Consider the following 14,154-nt stretch of genomic DNA (forward strand, 5'->3'; position numbering starts at 1 on the left):
TGACACCCTTTGGGGCACACAATACCTTCCATCCATTCCTCCAGTAATACTTCCTCCTCCAAAATCTTGGTAATGACTCAGTGTAGTGCTATCACCAGTGCTTCTCCACCGTATTTTAGTAACTCGCTTGGTAGTTGATCTGCTTCAGCGGCATTGTTGTTTTTGAACCTGCTAATCTCCTCCTCAATCTCTTGAAGTTTAGGGGCTGGAAATCTTTCGGTGCTTACAACGGTTGCGGTGCTCATCGTAATGCTGCCGCCATCTCTCGACCACCTCACGCTCGCTCGTGAAAATATTCCCGTGATTGTCCCGGCCGTGACGGCTTGTAGCACAAAGCCTCTGCGCGGGTGGTTCAGCTTCTCGTAGAACTTTCGTGTGTCCTTAGCGCGGTACAGCTCTTCCATCGCTTCTTGATCTCGTTCTTCCTGCTGGCGCTTCTTTCTCCGGAGGACTGAGCTCTGCCTGTTTTGCGCCTGTCTATAATTTGCCTCATTCGCCCTCGTACGGTGTTGAATTACTCTCGTCCATGCTGCATTCTTCTCGTTTTTCAACTGTTCATATTCGCCGTCGTACTGTGCCATTTACACGTCTCCGGAAATCCGCCTCTATCCAGGCGCATCTGCTTGGCTGTTCTGAACTTATCAGGGAATGCCTCGATTACCGTCTTGATGGTTACTGTCGGGATACCACACGGACCTGGGTCATTGTTCAACTTAAGTGACTTCGCTATTGCAGTAAGCTCGTCGTTCATCACCGGGGCGACCTCGATTTGACCGGTTTGGCTTTAGGGGATGGAGGCCCATGGCCTTGTATCGTGGCGTGGAGACAGCGTTTCCACGACTTTCTGCAGCATCGAGGGGGAGCATTCTAGGGGTGCTCACGCGCCCTTCGTTTTGACCATGACTACATCGGCATGAGACATTACCCACAAGCAATATCTAATATCTTTTGAGTGCCAGTTTATCCGCCCTGTAGGCCCCACTTTCGCATCCTTCTCCATGCTCTTAGGCAGGATGCGCGTTGTTCTACGATTTCTGGACACCACCAGTATACCGGTTTGCCTCTATTCCTTGGTAGAGATCGCATTGTCATTGTGGCGTCGCATGCACGGCTTAGGGTTCCGACCAGATCATCGCTGGATCGTCAGTGATCGTCATTGTTACCCTCCATAAGCAATCGCTCCACAAATGCCGGTTTTCCGAAGCGCAAGGTCAGCCATCTCCGCCATTTGATGACTGTCGACGATCTTCCTTCGTGGCCGTATTCCTCTCCTCTATGTTCCAGGCTGCATCAAATCGACAGACGCTTACCGTGTGTTGTGTACCCATCGTCGACCCTCCAGTCTGAGCTAGGGTTTAGACCCGGCCCACGATTCATGTCCTTGCTCGAAGCACTTAAAGTACCGATAGCCGTCGCCATGTTCACCTCCCCTTCTGGGAGCTTGATTGTGGTGATCTGCGTGCCTTTTCCATTCTGCTCGAAACCTCAGTCAGGACGGTGACTATCTAGTCCATCAACTAGGTCAGCCACCATCACCGACCTGGCAAGGCACCCAGTTCACAATCTCTCCTCGCACGACGAAACAGTTATGCAGCCGAATCGTTTTATCGCTGAACAACGACCTATTCAACCGGTGCAGTCCATGTACGAGGAGACTATCTGCATACTATCTGCATATCTCATACTGCGTAGTCAACTGGCTGCGTGATAAGCTGTTCGGAAGGATCTCCCAGAGTTTGGTGGAAACCCGGAAGAGTGGCCACTTTTTTTTCGGTTTCCAACTATTTACTTACTTTTAGTCCTGAGCCGGAGCAGCCATGATTGGTGATGCAGAGCCATGGTCGAATTGCCAACCATCGCCTTGACCTGTGGTCAGGTCAAATTTCTGTCGAATTGCTTTATTTTGTTGTTGAGGCTGCAACGCCATGAGCCTCTGGGTCTGCCTCTGCTCCGATGTCCTGCTGGGTTTCAATCTAACGCTTGCTTGCAGATTTCATTTAAGACCTTGCGAAGAGTGTAGACGACGCAGCTCCACTCTCGTTCTCGAATTTCTGTCGCTATCGGCTTTTGATGACATCGACGATGGAGCTCCACGTCGAAGATCAGATTCCATCCATTGATGAAGACCTGCAGCCGTTGAGTGTTCACCGCTGATACACACCAAGTTTCACTGGCGTACAGCAGCACAGATTTCACGTTCGAGTTGTAAATTCGGATTTTGGTGCGTCGACAAATCTGATAGTTTTTTCATACATTTCTTAAACTCCCAAAAGGCAGCCCTCGCCTTCTTGATCCATGCACCTATGTCGATCTTGGTGCCACCATCGGCCACCATTTGGCCACCAAGATATTGGGCGCTTTCATCATTCTCCACTGCTTGTCTAGCTACTTTAAAGCTGGAAGGGTTGATCGTGTTTACATCCAACGATTTGGTCTTGCTGATGTTGATGGGAAGATCTGCCACCGAGGAGCGATTGGCAAGATCTTCGAGCTTTCTCTGCTTATAAGAGCGCCGTTGAGCTAGGAGAGCAACGTCATCAGCCAGTTCGAAGTCATTTAGGCGCTCCATGGTGATTGGTGATGGGTTGCCACAGCAATCCACGATATGGTTCACGATCAATCGTGGATCTTGTCGATTACGATGAGGAACAGTAGCGGTGATAGTGTACACCGTTGCCTCACTCCAACAATGATCCGGATGGGATTGGACAAGGCACCGTTGTGCAGCACTCTGCACGAAAATGCCCTATACCAACGCTTCCCCACCTAGGCTTTCGTGATATCACCCCCACCCCCTTGCCAGTCAGCTGCCATCCCGCTTTTCGTAAAACAATCGCAGCATGCCTGCAAGTAATTGGGGGGTCGCGAAACAAAGGTTGGGAAACCGTGCCCTATACTGTGCTTCAATGAAGCCGATGTTTTCTAGAGGCACCCTTGAGCCTGAGGGCTCCCCACATGTTTTCATGATTGAGATGGTCGAAAGCTTTTTCGTAATCAATGAACACCAGGTAGAGAGACTCATGGAATTCACTGATTTACTCAAGAATGATACGGAGCGTGACAATATGGTCCACACAGGATCGTCCGGCACGGAATCCTGCTTGCTGCCGTCGGAGAGTTACGTCAATCTTCTCCTGTATCCGGTTAAGGATCACTTTGCAGAGGACTTTGAGAACTATACACAGTAACATGATGCCCCACCAATTATCGCATACAGTCAGGTCACCCTTCTTGGGTACCTTCACTAAGGCGTCTTCAGTCGGCCGGAAATGTCGCGGTTTCCCATATGTTGCAGAATAATTGATGGAGTTGTTCTGCGGATACTACGGGGTCAGCTTTCAGCATCTCAGCTGATATGCGGTCGACCCCTGGGGCCCTGTTAGATTTTATGCTACGGATGACTGTTTCTATCACGTACTGATGGAGCTTTGGTGTTGACACGGGCAATGCGTCGAACCCTTGACGGATCATGCTGAGGTGTTGATGGCGTGACCGACGTGACCACTTTGGTTTCCAAAGTGCTCGAACCAGCATTTCAACTGGTCAGCCGGGTCGGTCAGTAACTGTGCAGACGTGTGTTTCACGGGCACTAGCGTGCGCAGGGTTCTTGCTTAGGGGGGGGCACCATAATAATGGTGCAACATATGTATGATCATGGTGCAAAACAGAATTATGGTGTTACACCCAATATGAATTCCCAAGTAGGGGGTTTCAACATGTTGTGGTGCTAATATCGCCAAGTACTTCATATTGGGATTCTGGAGAAGGCTTCGGATGGTGATGATTTCAAGGCACAACGAAACTTTAATATGAAGTCATTATCTCGACTCTTATAAAATTTTATAAACATATCAAATACAATGGAGAATATCGAAATAAATATCAATTATAGAAAAAAAATTGTCGTTGTGAAATAATTTTGATCCTGGACAATTAGTGACGCTAGAATTGGAGAATGTCAGAATTCCTAGATAGAACATTTTGATCGGAATCCTTGTTGTAATCTACAGAGATTCCTCCAGGATTTCTACAAAGATTCGTGCATGATTCCTCCAGGAATTCCCCCAAAAAATCTTCCAACAATTCCTTCAGAAATTTCTCCAGGAAGTCTCAAATATTCCTCCAAGAATTCCTCCAGTAAATACTCTTCCAAAATTACCTCCAGGAATTCCTCCTGAAATTTTTTTCAGGAAAAATCCTCTAGGAATGTCTGCCAGAATTCTCCCAATATTTCCTCCACGGATTCCTCTAGAAATTGCTCCACGGATTTCCCCAGAAAATTCTAAAGGGCTTTCTAAAGAATATCTTCCTGGAATTCTTCGAGAAATTCCTCCAGGAGTTCCTTCATTTTTGGAGCCTCGTAGCCGTGTGGTTAGGGTCACCAAGCTTCTAATCGCACCATGCTATGGGGTGAGGGTTCGATTCCCGCTCCGGGCGATGAAACTTTTCGTGAGAATAGTTTCTTCTCCGCATCCACTGGTGCATGCTCCGTGTGTCCCTTGTCTAGTGTTTAAGTTTCATTCAGTCTGTGCAGCCTCTGGCTGAAGGCGGTGTCCGCGTCTTTTTTTTTCAGAAAATTATCCAGGAAATTCTCAAGGAATTTTTTCAGGAATTCCTGAATCCATGAATTATTTAAAAAAATCCTTCTCAAATTCCTCAAAAAATTCCTCTACAAATTCCTTCAGAAATTTCTCGAAAAATAACGCCAGAAATTCCTACAGGAATTCCTCACAAAAAATCCTCCAAGAATTCCTCATGACATTCCTCCAGGGATTTCTCCTGAAAATCCTCTAGGAATATCTGCCAGAATTTCTCCAGAGAATCCTAAAAGAATGTCTCCCGGAGCTCTTCCAAAAATGTTGCGAGGAATCTCTACAGGAAATCCTCCACAGATTCCTCCAGTAATTTCTCCAGGATTTTTTCCAGGATTTTTTTTTTCACGAATTCCTCCAGGGATTCAATAATGAATTTCTTCAGAAATTGCTCCAGATATTCCTTTAGAAAATTCTCGAGGGGTTCCTTCAGTCATTTCTTTAGAAATTCCTCCAATATACAACTAGTGATTTTTTTTCAGGAGTTCCTCCACGGATTCCTGCAGAAAATCCTAAAGGAATTTCTTCCAGAACTCTTCCAGGAATACCACCAGGGAATCCTCCGGGAATTTCTTTTGGATTTTTTCCAGAAATTTCTACAGGAATTTCTCCAGGGATTCATAACTGAATTTCTTCAGGAATTCCTCAGAAACTTCTTCCAGAAATTCCTTCAGGAATTCCTTCTCCAGGAAGACTCATATATTTCTCCAGAAATTCCTCAAATAAATCCTCCAGGAATTCATCCACTAAATACTCCTAAAATTCCTCCAGAGATCCCTCCTGACATTTTTCTAGGAAAAATCCTGAATGTCTGTCTGTCAGAATTCCCCCAATATTTCCTCCACGGATGCCTCCATAACATGCTTAAGCAATTTCTCACGGAATTCTTCCAGGTATTCCTCAAGAAATTTCTCCAAGAATTCTTCCATGGATTCCTCTAGGAAATTCTCAAACAATTTCATCAGGAATCCCTCCAGGGATCCATTCATGCATTTCTTCAGAAATTCCACAAAAAGTCCTCCAGAAATTCCACCAGGAATTCTTTCAAAAAATTGTCGAGGAAGAACTCCTAAAATTCCTCCAGCAACTCCTCTAGGAATTTCTGCCTGAGTTCTCCAAGAATATCTCCCGGAACCCTTCCAAGAACTTATCGAGGAATTCCGCAAGAAATTTGCCCAGGAAATCCTCCACGGATTCCTTCAGGAATTTCTTCAGGATTTTTTCCAGCAATTTATCCAAGAATTTCTGCAGGAATTCATTCATAAATTTCTTCAGAAATTCCTCAAAAAATTCCTCCAGGTATTCCTTCACAATTTGCTTCCTTCAGACATTCCTCCAGAAATTCCTCCGAGATGCCTCCAGGGATTTCTCCCCGAAATTCATCCATGAACTCCACCACAAAATCCTAAAGTAAATTCACCCGAAACTCTTCCAGGAATTCCTACAGGAGTTCCTCGAATGATTCCGCGAGAAATTCCACCAGGGAATCCTCCACGGAATCCCCTAGAAATTTCTCCAGAATTTTTTCCTGAAATTTCTTCAGGAATTCCTCCAGGGATGTAATAATGAATGTCTTCAGAAATTCTTCCAGATATTCCTTCATAAATTGCTCGAGAAGTTCCTTCAGACATTCTTCCATTAATTTTTCAGGAAGCCTCATATATTTCACCAGAAACTCCTCAAATAATTCCTCTGGTAAATACTACAATAATTGCTCCAGAGATTCCTCCTGAAATTTTCTTTTTGGAATGACTGTTAGAATTCCTACAATATAACTTCTAGGGATTTCTCTAAGAATTAATCCTCGCATTTCTCCACATAATCCTAGATGAAATTTTAACGGAACTGTTCCAGGAATTCCTCCTAGAATTCCTCGAAAAATTCCCCCATGGATTCCTCCAGAAAATTCTCGAGGCATTTCTTCAGGAATTCCTCCGAGGATTCATCCATGAATTTCTTCAGAAATTCCGCAAAAATTTCTCCAGGAATTCTTTCAGAAATTTCTTAAGGAAGAGCGCCAGAAATTCTACCAGGAACTCCTCCAGGGATTCCTCTAAAAAATCCTCTGGGAATTTTCACCAAAACTACAGGGATTTCTCATTGCATTCCTCAAAGAATTCCTCCAGAAGTTCCTGCAGGAATTCGATGAAAAATTTCTTCAGAAATTCTTGAGAAAAATCCTGCAGAAATTCCTCCAGAAATTCCTTCAGAAATTCCTCGAGGAGTTCCTTCAGAAATTTCTACATGAAGCCTCATATATTTCTCCAGAATTTTCCCAAATAATTCCTCCAGGAATTCCTCCAGTAAATACTCCAGAAATTTCTTCAGAATTACCTCCAAGAATTGCTCCAGAATTACCCCCAGGAATTCCTTCAGAGATTCCTCATGAAATTTCTTCTAGAAAAAATCCTTTAGGAATGTCTGCCAGAATTTCTTCAATATTTCCTCCAGGGATTCTTCAAGGAATTGCTCTACAGATTCCTCCAGAAAATCCTAAAGGAATGTCTACCGGAACTCTTCCATGATTTCCTCCTGGAATTTCTCGAGCACTTCATCCATGGATTCCTCCAGGAAATTCTACGGGAAATTCTCAAGGACTTTTTCAAGGATTCATTCCTTCAACGATTTATTCATGAATTTCTTCAAAAATTCATCCAGAAATACCTCCAGGAATTAGTCCAGAAAATCCTCTAGGAATTTCTGTCAGAATTCCTCCAGACAATCTCAAAGGAATGTCTCCCGGAACCCTTCCAAGAATTCCTCCAGGGATACCTCCATGGATCCCTCCAGGAATTTCTCCAGGATTTTTTTTTTCTTCAGAAACTCCTCCCTCCATGGATTCCACCAGAAATTTCTCAAGGCATTCATCCAGGAATTTTCCCAGGAAATCCTTCACGGAATCCTCCACATAATCCTCAATCAATTTCTCCCAGAACTCTTCTAGGAATTCCTCCAGGGATACTTCCATGTAATCCTCATGAAATACCTCCAGGGATTGCTGCCGGAATTCCTACAGAAAATACTCTAAGAATTTCTGCCAGAATTCCTCCAATATTGTCTCCATGGATTCTTCCAGAAATTCCTCGACTTATTCCTCCAGAAAATCCGAAAAGAATTTTTACCGGATCTTTTCCGGGAATTTCTCTAGGAATTCATCCAGAGATTTCTCCATGAATTTCTCCGAAATTTCTTCGGGAACTCATCCATGCGTTTCTTCAGAAATTGCTAAAAAAATCCTTTATTTATTCCTCGAGGAGTTCCTCCAGGAAGCTTTAAATATTTGTCCAAAAATTCCTTAAAGAATTCATCCAGGAATTTCTCTAGTTATTCCACCAAAAAATTCTTCAGGAATTTATCCAGAAATACCTCCCGGAATGCAAACATTCCTCCAGGAATTTCTCCAAAGATTCCTCAAGAAAATCTTCCAGGAATTTCTCCAGGAATGTTTCGCAAAAAATACCTCAAAGAATTCTTTCGGAAATTGCTCCAGGAATTCCTCCATTATTCCTTCAAAAATTCCTACGTTAATTCCATCTTGAATACCTCCGTGAATTTCTACAGAGATTCTTCCAGGAATTTCTGCAACGACTCCTAAAGGAATTCCTGCTCGGATTCCTCCAGCAAATTCTGAAGCAATTTCTCCCGGAACTCTTCCAGGAATTCCTCGAGAAATTTCTCCAGGGATTTCTACAGACATTTTTTCAGGATTTTTTTTCTAGAATTTATCAAGGAATCTCTCCACAAATTTCTCCTGGGACAACTATAAAAAATTCTCTATTAATTGCTCCAGAAATTCATCTAAAAAGTTCTTCATGGATTCCTCCAAGAATTCCTGTAGAACTTATCCATGAATTTCTCCAGAAAAAAAAACTTCTCCTGGAACTGTTCCAGGAATTCCTCGAAAAAATTCTTCAGGTATTCCTCCATGGATATCGCCAGGAATTTCTCCAGGAATTTCTTCAGAAATTCCTCAAAAATCCCTCTAGGAATTCTTTTGCTCGAGGAGTTCGTTTAATCATTCCAGGAAGCCGCAAATATTTTTCCAGAATTTTTTCAAAGAATTCCTTCAGGAAATCCCCCAGAAATTCTTCCAGGAATTCCTACATTTTTTTAGGAATTTCTCCAGAAAAACCTCTAGAGATTCTTCCAGAAGTTTCTCTATTAATTCTCCGGGGATTCATCCTTGAATTCCTTTACGGATTCCTTCAGGAATTCGTCCTAGGATTTCAGCAGGGATTTCTCCAGGAATTTTCCAAAGCTCGAGTAATTCTTCCACAAATTCATGCAGGAATTTTTCCAAAAAATCTTTCAGGAATTCCTCCAGCAATTCCTCCTGGAATTCCTCCATGAATTATTTCATGGATTCCTTCATGGATTCCTTCTGTTACCCCTCCAGTGTTTCATCCTGTAATTCCTTCACGCATTCCTTCAGGAATTCCTCCACGGATTATATCAGGGATTTCTCCAGGAATTTCTCATAGCTTCCTCCAGGAATTCTTCAAGAAACTCCTCCAAATGTCCCTCCAGAAATTTCCTCAGGGATTCCTGCAGAAATTCTTCCGGACATTCTTCCAGAAGTTCCTCCAGGAATTCTTACAAGGAAACCTCCAGGCATTCTTCCAAGGATTCTTTCAGGAATGCCTTCAGAGATTCCTCCAGAAATTCTTCCATGAATTCCTCCAGGGTTTCTTCCAGGAATGCTTCCAGAGTTTACGCCAGCAAATCCTCCAGGGGTTCGTCAATGACCCCTGCTGAAAATCTTCAAGAAATTTTTCCAGAAGTTTTTCGAAATATTTCTCCACAGATTCCTCTATGAATTCTTTCACGAATTCCTCTACGGATTCCCCCAGGAAATTCTTCGAGGATTCCTTTAGGAATGCCTCCAGGGAGTTCTTTCAATAATTTTTCCAGCAATTCCTTTAGTAGTTCCTCCTGGAACTACTCTACAGGAGTTTCTAGACTCCTCTTCCAGTTTTTGAGAGCTTCTTTCAAGAATTCTTTCAAGCACTTCTTTAGTAATGCCTTCAGGGATTCCCCTGAAATTTCTCCACGGATTTCTCCTAGAATGCCTCCACGGATTATTCGAAATATTTCTCCAGCTGGTAAAGTGATTCTCAAAATGATCCACAGAATGCTATTTTGATACGCGAATCACAAAATGGTACATAAATTCAAATGTTGGTGCTGCATAAAAATCAAATTGCGTGAGGCAATAAAGGTGCATGATGTCACCGCGGTGTATAGGATCTTCTGATTCATTGGTTCATTGGTGTGGTGCATTGAATGCTAATATGGAGCATGTCATTCAAAGATGGTGCTTGATGTCAGTATGATGCATTAGAGTTGACATCGTACAAGAAATGCTATTTCGATGTACGAAACTTCATACAATAATAATGTAATAGATGCCTAGATAATATAGTGAACGCCACGATTACGCAAATAAGCTTTAGTATCGCATGAAATTTAACATTATGCATTATTTCGCAATTAGACACATATTTGATTCAAAGATGGTGCGTGATATGTTGCCTAGATGATTCTGTGAACATCATGGTGGTGCATGATGTCTGTATGGTGCATTAGCTTCACCATGATTCTGTTATACTCGTCATGTTTCATATTAACCGTAGTGTGGCCAGCAAAAAAAAACACCCGTAGAAGGCCGGCAGGGTACCCGGGTACCCACGAAATGGAAATGATCATATCTCAGCGATTTTTCCACCGATTTTAAAAGTTTTTGCCTCATTTAACTCAGAAACTCATTATCTATCGAGATCGTATTTGGTTGGACCGGTCCGATCACCATAGGTACCGGAAAATCTGGATTTCCGGATCCATGTTTTTATACAATACAATATACGGGATTTTCGGTAGGTTAGTAGCAATTTCGGTACCAAGCATCGTAAAATTGCTTTGGCATATTATATCTGACCGGCCTGGAATCATAAAACGTGTTGACTTGTAACTGTGATTTCGGAACACGCTTCCCGTGGGGCCATGGTTGACCATAAACACTTTAAGGTATCCTAGCCTTAACAATGTGGGTTTCAATATGGTATAAGGACATGCTCCCAAAAATATGGGTTTTCCGAAAACCACGGTAATTAGATCGGTCTAACCAAATATTTTCCCGATAGATGATGAGTTTCTGAGTTGAATGAGCTAAAGATTTCCAAAATCGATGAAAAATTGACGGAGATATGATCATTTCAATTTCGTGGGTACCCGGGTACCCTGCCGGCCTTCCACGTAATAAAAAAATGCAGGAGCCCCTCCCCCTGCCCCTCCTCACTTTAAAATTCGGTCAACCCCATTAATAGATGTATATTGACGAGTTCTAAGATCTAACAGAGTTTCAAAATCCTAGTCTCAATAACCATTAAAATATCGAGATTTGAAATTGAAAAAGGTACCCGGGTACCCTGCCGGCCACATAAGTGTTAAGGTGCACTTGGAATTCGTGCAAAGGTGCAGGAAACTCAATGTGGCACAGACATCAACATATTCCAGGTACGTGGAATACTATTTTGTATGCGAAATGCCAAAATGGTGCATTAAATTCAAATGTAAACTACATCATAATGATGCATAAGATACCTAGATGGTATAATGAATGCCAAAATGGTGCATGGAAGGCTTGGAAGAAGGCGTATGATGCTTGTGAGCTGCATTAATTGTCACCGTTATTCAAAGATTATCAACATGTTGCATGGTTAGGTGCACGAATTGCAAAAATGGTGCATAGAATACAAAATAAAAGTATTTTATGTGATGCTCACAACATAATGGTGCATCAGGTGCCTAGATGATATAATAAACGTTGAAATGGTGCTTGGAAAGCTTTGATGGTGCATCAAATTTCATGATGATGCATATCAGTATGATGCATTAGGTTTAGTTGATTAAAAGATAGTGCATGAGATCAACATAATGCGTGGATACCTAGATTATTCTTGGTCGCTTTGAAGAAGGTACATGATGTTAGTGTGCTGTATTAGTTGTCACCGTTATTCAGCGACACTCGACATTGTGTATGGCTAGGTGCACGAATCGCAAAAATGGTGCTTGGAATTCAATGTGGTGCCGAAGTCACCATGGATCACGTACATGGATTACAGTTTTGGAATACGAAATGCCAAAATGGTGCATGTTATTCGAATATGGTGCTGACATCACTGATTAGTTAAAAGATGGTGCGTGAGATTAGCCTAAAAATGATTCTGAGAACATCATGGTTGTGCATGAGATACTAAGAAATTGTATGGAGCAGGGATGCATTTGTTGCCACCATGATTCAGTGATTCTCAACATTGGGTGGTTAGATCCAAAATTAAAAATTGCAAAAACGATGCATAGAATTTAATGTGGTACGGAAGTCAACATGGATCAGGTACATGGAATACAATTGGGTGTACGATATGGCAAAATGGCGCTTATGAAATTCAAATGTGAATTAAATGCTGAGATGACGCGTGAGATGGTGCTTAGATATTTATGTGATCATCATGGTGGTACATGGAATGCAAAGGAGCTACATGATGTCTGTATGGTGCATTAGTTTTACCATGATTCAGTTATACTCAACAAATTCCATATGTAGGTGCACGAATTGCAAAAATGGTGCAGGAAACTCAATGCGGCACAGAAATCAACATAGTCCAGGTACAAGGAATGCTATTTTGAATGCGAAATGCCAAAATGGTGCATCAAATTAACTTGTGAACCACATCATAAGAGTGCATAAGATGCCAAGATGATATAGTGAATGCTAAAATGGTGGCTGGAAAACTTTGAAGAAGGTGCATGATACTAGATGATGCATTAGTTGTCACCGTTTTTCAGAGCTTATGGTTAGGTGCACGAATTTCAAAAATGGTGCATAGCATACAAAAAAAATTAATTTAAGTGATACTCACGGCTCAGTGATATGATAAACGCTGAAATGGTGCTCGTAGAGCTGTGATGGTGCATGAAATTTCATGATGGTGCATATCAGTATGAGGTATTAGTTATTTAATTGATAAAAAGACATTTCATGCGATTATCATAATGCGTGGATACCTAGATCATTCTGTGGACATCATGATGGTGCATTGAAAGCTTTGAAGAAGGTGCATGATGTTAGTGTGCTGTATTAGTCGTCACTGTTATTCAGTGATACTCGTTATTTTGTATGGCTAGGTGCACGAATTGCAAAAATGGTGCTTAGAATTCAATGTGGTGCCGAAGTCACCATGGTTCAGGTACATGGAATACAGTTTTGAAATACGAAATGCCAAAATGGTGCATGTTTTTCAAATGTGGTGCTGACATCACTGATTAGTTAGAAGATGGTGCGTGAGTTTAGCCTAGATGATTCTGAGAACATCATGGTTGTGCATGAGATACTAAGAAATTGTATGTGTCAATGGTGCACCATAGCTCAGTGATTCTCAACATTGCGTGGTAAGATCCAAGGTTGAAGAATTGCAAAAATGGTGCATGGATTTTTTTATAGAAGGGGGGGCAAGTGCCCCCCCTTGCCCCCCCCCCTGTGCACGCTAGTGTTCACGGGCATCGTAGCATTCATCTTGGTCCCACTAAGGCGACGCACGTGAGACATCGTAGAGGAGATGGATGTCGCCTGTGTTTCCGGCTTTCTCGCGATCGTCGGCTAGAGAGTTTGCACACGCTCTTTTGTCCTGTCTATATGAGCGTTTCACTGCCTTCTCGAGAGCCGAATAGCGCTGACGGGCTACTGCGTTGGCTCCTCGTGTTTTCGCTCGCTCTATCGCGGCTTCGGCGTTCCTTCGCTCCTCTATCTTCCTGCAGGTATCATCTGTGATCCATTGCTTTCTTCGGGTGCGTAGCTTACGCAAATTATTCTCGCCGGTGGCGATGAAGGCGTTCTTGATGACGTTCCATTGCTCTTCTTCGTTTCCACCTTCAGGAATATTCGCAGCACGGTTCTCTAGCACGGTTCCGTAGGGTCTTCCTGTCGGTGTGTGTTTACTTCATCCTTATGGGAAATAACATTGCGGTGGTGCGGCTGTTCCTTTTGAAAACGATAGACTGCGTGAACTTTTGTGCAAAGCACCTTTTGAAACATTTCAACGACCGCGCGGTGTTTACGTTTCAAGAAATCTGACAATATTGAGTTTGGTAGCACAACTTGGACACCGTTGCGGTTATAAGAAAAAAAAAGATTCAAAATTTACCTCTCATTGAATTTGTTTGTTCGTTTGAGTTGATCGATATCTATTGAAAGTTGATTCTGATTCTGACATTTAGTACATGGAAAAAATGGATTACCTAAAAATACGTTAAAAGAACGCAAAATAATTATTAAGTAAACCGCTTGAACTTTTTACCCTACTTGTAACTGCTAGTGGGTTGTTTTCTCGCTCTCCCGCTCGCAATGTTGTCAAAATCAAAGCGAGAAGCAGCTACCTAGCCGATAATGTCCGTACGAGAAGCCAAATTTGTTTTTTTTTGCCGTTTCCTCAAAAGTGGGTTTATTTCAACCCACTAGGGTACTTCGAAAGTCGACGCTAGGTAGAAAGAACTTTGCGATGGGTTA

Source organism: Aedes albopictus, chromosome 1 (assembly GCF_035046485.1).
Source record: "Aedes albopictus strain Foshan chromosome 1, AalbF5, whole genome shotgun sequence".
Classification (NCBI taxonomy): domain Eukaryota; kingdom Metazoa; phylum Arthropoda; class Insecta; order Diptera; family Culicidae; genus Aedes; species Aedes albopictus.